Here is a 6,750-nt window from a genome sequence, read left to right on the forward strand (position 1 = left end):
CAATAATCAACTTTTAACAATAGAAAGGGTTTTCAATACATCATTTTAGAGTCTAAAAATCTAAATTTTAGACCATTGGTCATCCATTTCTTTTAACAATGAACCAAAAAGACGTCCGTATCATGTTACGGTGGCGGCGCCTTCGGTTTTTATGGGTCCAGATCCTGAATCGGTAATTAGAAACCATGAAGAATGAGTCCGGATAATCGGATATCCGGATAATCGAAGTCCGGATAATCGAGATTCTACTGTAAATTTATCATGACTGATTTAAGCTAAGTGATAGAAAAAGTGAATTCCGTAACAAGTGGGTTAAGAGTTTTTTTTACTGTAACTTCAACTACTGCGTGAGACTTTGGGCAAAGACGTAACCTTAAATACATTAAATCTTGGTACTATCCTTGAGTTTTCCATACCTTCTCTTTAGTGAACAAACTACCGCCTCTGTGTAAAACCGTCTCGTAGTAAACCACCTGTATCAGATCCAAAGGTTCTTGGTTCGATTCCTAGTGGCTAGTGGGGACTACATTTTCTGAGATTTCGTGATTAATCAGTGAGTGGTATTTCGCTTTTTTGCAGGTTTGAAGTAGAGCATCTTTTGATAACCTTCGGCGAGCCTTTCGTATCAAGTATGGAGAGTTTAGCCAATCATTTGTCTATTTTTGCCAAAGACGTCATAAAGAGTAAGTAAAAATATTTAAATTAATGAAATGAAGCTTTAAAACATGAACAAGAGTGAGTCATCTGAAATAACGTGTAAAATAACGAAACGGAGTGATTTCGGAATAACTTGTCATGTCAGTACCTTTGTCTAGGGTCTAGGCCCTTGGAAGCAAATGAAGGATTTGGCCTAAACTCCTCACGGGCCAGACGGGTTGAGCATGAGAATCCAATGGCCTTTTGGACTATGTAATTGTCCTTTTCACAAGAGAAAGTTGAAACTGACAGCCCACAGATTAGCCAGCTAAAGTGGCAATGGGCAGGGCAAGTAGTACGCAGAACTGACGGTCAATGGTGCAGCAAGCTTCTGGAGTGGAGGCCACGTACCGGAAAAGGCAGCGTGTGACGGACGACTATACAGTGTGTCCGGGCTTGTAGTGATCAAACTTTAATGGCGTAATCTAAGGACAATTTTATCGATGAAAATACTTCAAATTTGGGGCTTGACCCATTTGTTGCAAAATTACGAGGATTTAAGTTTTTAATTTTTAGTTTTCACCTCTTCCTTCAAAAACAAGTGAAAACGTGGATAACTTAACATTAATAAGCGAATATTTGATATCATGCGATAGTCAATAAAATTATCTATTAGTAGAAGTAGAAAACGGACAAAAGTTTCATACATTTTATGGAAGTAAGAATGGATTGAATTAGAAAAAGACATGATTTTTTTCAATTCTTTTTCAGTTATTTTCCAACACAAGAAAAACCAGGTCGTTAAAGTATGTTTTATTTGCATTGTATTATTAGTATTTGAGCTATTCTACAAAACGAATGTAAATTTATTAGTCTACGTCTATTAGTTTCGACGTAATTGTTGAACAAAGATACCCCTTCCCAGCCGGTTCCATAGCGCTGCTAACATGCGAAAATGCACTGCCTGAAAGAATCACACAACCTATTCCGACGCGCTATGGAACCGGCTGGGAAGGGGTATCTTTGTTCAACAATTACGTCAAAACTAATAGACGTAGACTAATAAATTTACATTCGTTTTGTAGAATAGCTCAAATACTAATAATAAAATGCAAATAAAACATACCTTAACGACCTGGTTTTTCTTGTGTTGGAAAATAACTGAAAAATAAGTGAAAAAAATCATGTCTTTTTCTAATTCAATCCATTCTTACTTCCATAAAATGTATAAAACTTGTGTCCGTTTTCTACTTCTACTAATAGATAATTTTATTGACTATCGCATGATATCAAATATTCGCTTATTAATGTTAAGTTACCCACGTTTTCACTTGTTTTTGAAGGAAGAGGTGAAAACTAAAAATTAAAAACTTAAATCCTCGTAATTTTGCGACAAATGGGTCAAGCCCCAAATTTGAAGTATTTTCATCGATAAAATTGTCTATAGATTACGCCATTAAAGTTTGATCACTACAAGCCCGGACACACTGTATTATAAAGGTAGCAGGATGGCGCTGGATGCAGGCCGCTACCAACCGGGCGATGTGGAAATCATTGGGGGAAGCCTATGTTACCTTTGTTCAGCAGTCGACTGTCCTGTGGCTGAAATGATGATTGTCGACTATCCACCAGCTCGCACTAAGCGTTTCGATGACTCTTTTATAATGCGAACAGCTAGGACTAGAATTCGCTGCCTGTCTTTCCTGCACACTACATATAATCCGGGCCTTTTCAAGGCGAGAGTGAATAGGTACTTACAGTACAAGGCAGATATGTACCATCCTAGACTGCATCTTACTTTACACCAGGTGCGATTGCGGTCAAATACCTAGTGGGAGGCCTACCTACACCACGTCTTCCGGCTCGTGGTCGCCACTCAAGAACTTTCCTGTCCCAGCGGCCATCAGCTCTTCGAGCTATGTGCTCCACCCACGAAACTCCGAGCATAGTACACCCCATCGCCCTTTGGATGTCCTTGAGCCTGAGTGAAGGTCGCGGGAGGTGCCTGGAAGCGAGCGGCGCAGGACCGGTCTTTGTGGAAATCCTTGGGGGAGGCCTTTGTCCAGCATTGGACGTCTTTCGGCTGAAACGAACGAAAGAACAATGATGACGATGATGTTTAAACTGCAGGTGCGGCTAGTATGCTCCACTATGCCATGGTGAACCGACGCGAGGGTGTGACGCAGGACATCAACTCCGTCATCGACTACATCGACTCATTGTATGAGGAGCACGAAGGCGTGGAGCTGCTCAGAGCTGTGGAGGCCGTCAAAGACTTTAAACTTAAGTCGGGACTTAGGTAAGGGCTTGTTCTCACGGCAATTCAGCTTTGCAGGATCCTGCACTACTACATTGTACAGAAATATTGTTACAAATATTTGACAGTCGTGCAAAAGGTCGTGGATTCGATTCCCACCTCAGGAAATTGATTTTTATAGTCCGGTCGCCGAGCACGTAGAATTTCGTTCAATAACCCCAAGCTACCTATCCTTATCACTCGTGCGTAATTATATTGCTGTCGTGCTCCACTCACTTCGGCCGACCGTCGCACAGTCATGACAGCAATATAATTACGCACGAGCGATAAGGATGGGTAGCTTGGGGTTATTGGACGAAATTCTACGTGCTCGGCGACCGGACTTTTTTTAGGAGTTTTTAAAAAATGTGTGTCCACACATGTTTGTAACAATATTTCTGTTGTATGTTTAAGGGTAACCAAACATTGATGAAACAAACAAATTGAAAGTAGAATCTTATAAGAAAGTACCTTCAGGCTACGTCATCGTCACTATAATCCTGTGCCCTGAGTCCTATAGGAATTGAGACTTCAGTATTTTTAAAAATTTCCAAAATTCTAATTCATTGATTTTGCAAGCAGGTAATTATTTTAACCCTGAACAACAAATGGGCCAGTGCTGAGAAGAAGCAGCGCAAGAAACTCAGTAATTGTTTGTACCATTTAACCTTTTAATTGTATTCCAGTGCCACAGAAGTTCACAGAAAAGTATCTAAAGCGCTCTACGAACCAGTCCGAAGGCTGGCCGGCACTGCTAAGAAGCAGATCCTCATTGACTCATTGAATAGAGTCATTGAGAACCATAATATGATGCCTCCAGAAGGTGTACAGAGGAGGCAAAGAGGCAATATTAGTGACAATTTTAAATTCCATTATAATTTCTTTAAGACTGCTAAAACAATTGGTACTACATATGAAATAAACAGAAATTACAAGATCACAAATAACAAAAGAATTATTCTTCGTGGACCAACTACAAAAGTTTTTACGAGACCGAAACTTAAAGCCAGTACAGCGTTTACAAAGAATTTGAAAGCTGCAATCAAAGTATCAAATAAAAATAATCAGTCAAGAACAACGCAACATACTAAAAAAGAAACGAGAAAACCTAAATATAAAACGATAATTTTATATAAACCAAAAGAAACAGTAAATGTAAAGCCAAAAATTAATAAAACGACATATTTCATCCATTTGACACAGGTTACAGTAAACAATACATATACAACAAAAACTGCAAAGCAGTTGATGCCTAATATTGTGATACCGAAAAACAAAATAATTTTTGCAAGAGTAAGCCCTGGGAATAAGCTAAACAAACGTATTGCTAAGTTCAAAGCAAAATCCTATGATACAAACACAAAAATAGCTCAACGGAACATTTTAAGAGCTTTTTCAAATATTACCATAGACACTACAGATGAAGAAGCAGAGGAGGAGGAAAATAATTCAGTAGAAGCTCCAGAAATAGGTACGTAATGAAAATCTTCCCTAACTAATACACTGAATATAGGGAATAATTTGGTTTAACGCCACTAACATGTTCCACTTTTATCATATTAGTGGTATTTATGACTACAAGCACCTCATTTTCATACAAACAATATTTTGTAAATACTATTCGTATAAAATAAATATAATTGTTTTGAATATTGTAATATAATCCTCTATATTTTTCAACAAAATCAATCGCATTTTAATATTGATTATTTCAGCATCAACCACAATGAAGCCTACAAAAGAAACATACGAATCTACGATACAACCGAAACATAAAAAGGGTAATCATAAGCATTCAAAGCCCCCTCACTTGAGTAAAAAAGAAATAAGACATTTAAGACATAAACATCCAAAGATATACAAAAAATACTTAAGACATATCAAACAAAGCAGGCACAAGAGTAAACATAAGACCAAATCACACAAACAACACAGAAAGAAAAGCAGACAGAAGAAGAAAACCAAGAAATTGAAGTTCAAAGACATAGAACGACACTATGAACACTTACTAAAACATTACATATTGAGAAAAACACAAATAAAAACCAAAATAAATGATTCCGGAGAACTATCAGAAGAGTGTCTCACTCTTAATTTGAACAACGATACAAAAGAATTGCATCTGGAGGACACATTCAACAATATTGAGAAAGAAGTACCCACTATTAATAAATCCAATGAAAAAGTAAAAGAGAATCATAAAAATTATACAACGCCTCCCAACAAAGCTCTTCAAAACGTGCAAACCACAGAAAATTGGGTTCATTATCCTATAGTAAAGACAATATCGAGAAGTCCCGATGAAAACGTTAATTATAATTATCAATTTAATCAAAATCCTGCGATGGATTCGCCAAGAAGTTTCCAGTCTAATGAAAATTTTGAACAGAATATACCAGAATCAACCTTTAGAAGGTCGAGTAGTTACAGTGATGAAGAAAATGCACTCAGATTCAACCTCTACGATGCAATGAGACACGACAAATTGTATTTGAAACCGCTAAGAAGGTCATTCCACGAGCATAAAAATAAAAACAAACTACGCGCCCTTTCAAGCTATAGCAATGAAGAAGTGGTATTGAAATCTAACATATACAAAGCAGTAGGGTTTAATTATAGCCGAGCTAATTTCAGTGACATTGTGAAGTTTGGAAGTGATAACAATAAACTGTCTTTTAGAAGTAAAATTAAGGCAATACATGAAATTACGAGTTATAGTGACGAAGAAGACGTTTTGAAAGAGAAGCTTAAGTTGTGAGAGGTATACTCCTTATGCTTACTGATGATGACGAATTTGATGATAACTGCTTTTTAACTGACACATTTTTTACATCCTATGAAACATTAGGTACATACTATTATGGTCGCCAAAACCAATATAAAATGAACTTTGCCATAGATTTTGAACCATTGAATGTGAAAAAGCCTACGACAATGATTTATTGAATGAATGTAACAATCAAATACGTTTTTATATTGTGAATATTTTTAATAATTCTAAAGAATCTTAGACTTGGGTATTTTAGATTTAGTACAATAAAGTTTATTGAACAAAGTCTACACTGTTCGTTTGATTTGAAAGGAGTCCTGCAAGGATCTATTCTAAGACCTTTCTTATTGGAATCTGCACTTCAAAAACTAACTTATTGTAGTTTAAAAAAAGGAACTCATGCCCGTTTTCACCATCAATTCCTAATTTTTAAGTGACCCCTATAGTAACACATAACAGGAATTTTGTTTTCATAGGGGTCACTTAAAAATATTAGTGATTGTTGGTGAAAACGGGCATTAGTCCCCAAAGGCTAATAGCCCAACTGTATCAGTGACGATCTGTCCACCCTCTGACAGATTTATCATCATCACCATCGGTTAGTCTCCATTGCAGGAGCACGACTCTTTCTAATGTACCAGAAGCAAATGGAGGATTTGTCCTACACACTCCCATGGGTTTGGGAAGCCTGATCACATAATGTTCCTTAGTCGCTTGCTTACAACATCCACAGGAAGAGTGAGGTCCTATGAAAAGGTCATAGCACACTTATCTGGTTCACTCGTCATGTCTGTGAACAGGCGCTGCTTTCGGGGACTGGTCAATCCAAGTTATTCAAATTTATGTATGCGAGTCATTTCTACTAGTACCTTAATATGTAAGTCTAGATATTAGCACGTCACTACCTTGTTTAATATACCACGCAATCTTGTATACCCATTCTTATGATACACCATACAAGAATGCATGGTAAATTCAGTGAACTGCTCCTGAATCGAATGTACCTACTACTACTATTTCTATTTATTTATATTAACCGGCAGACAGT

This window comes from Ostrinia furnacalis, unplaced genomic scaffold (assembly GCF_004193835.3).
Source record: "Ostrinia furnacalis isolate ACB-3 unplaced genomic scaffold, ASM419383v2 OfSCF0895, whole genome shotgun sequence".
Classification (NCBI taxonomy): domain Eukaryota; kingdom Metazoa; phylum Arthropoda; class Insecta; order Lepidoptera; family Crambidae; genus Ostrinia; species Ostrinia furnacalis.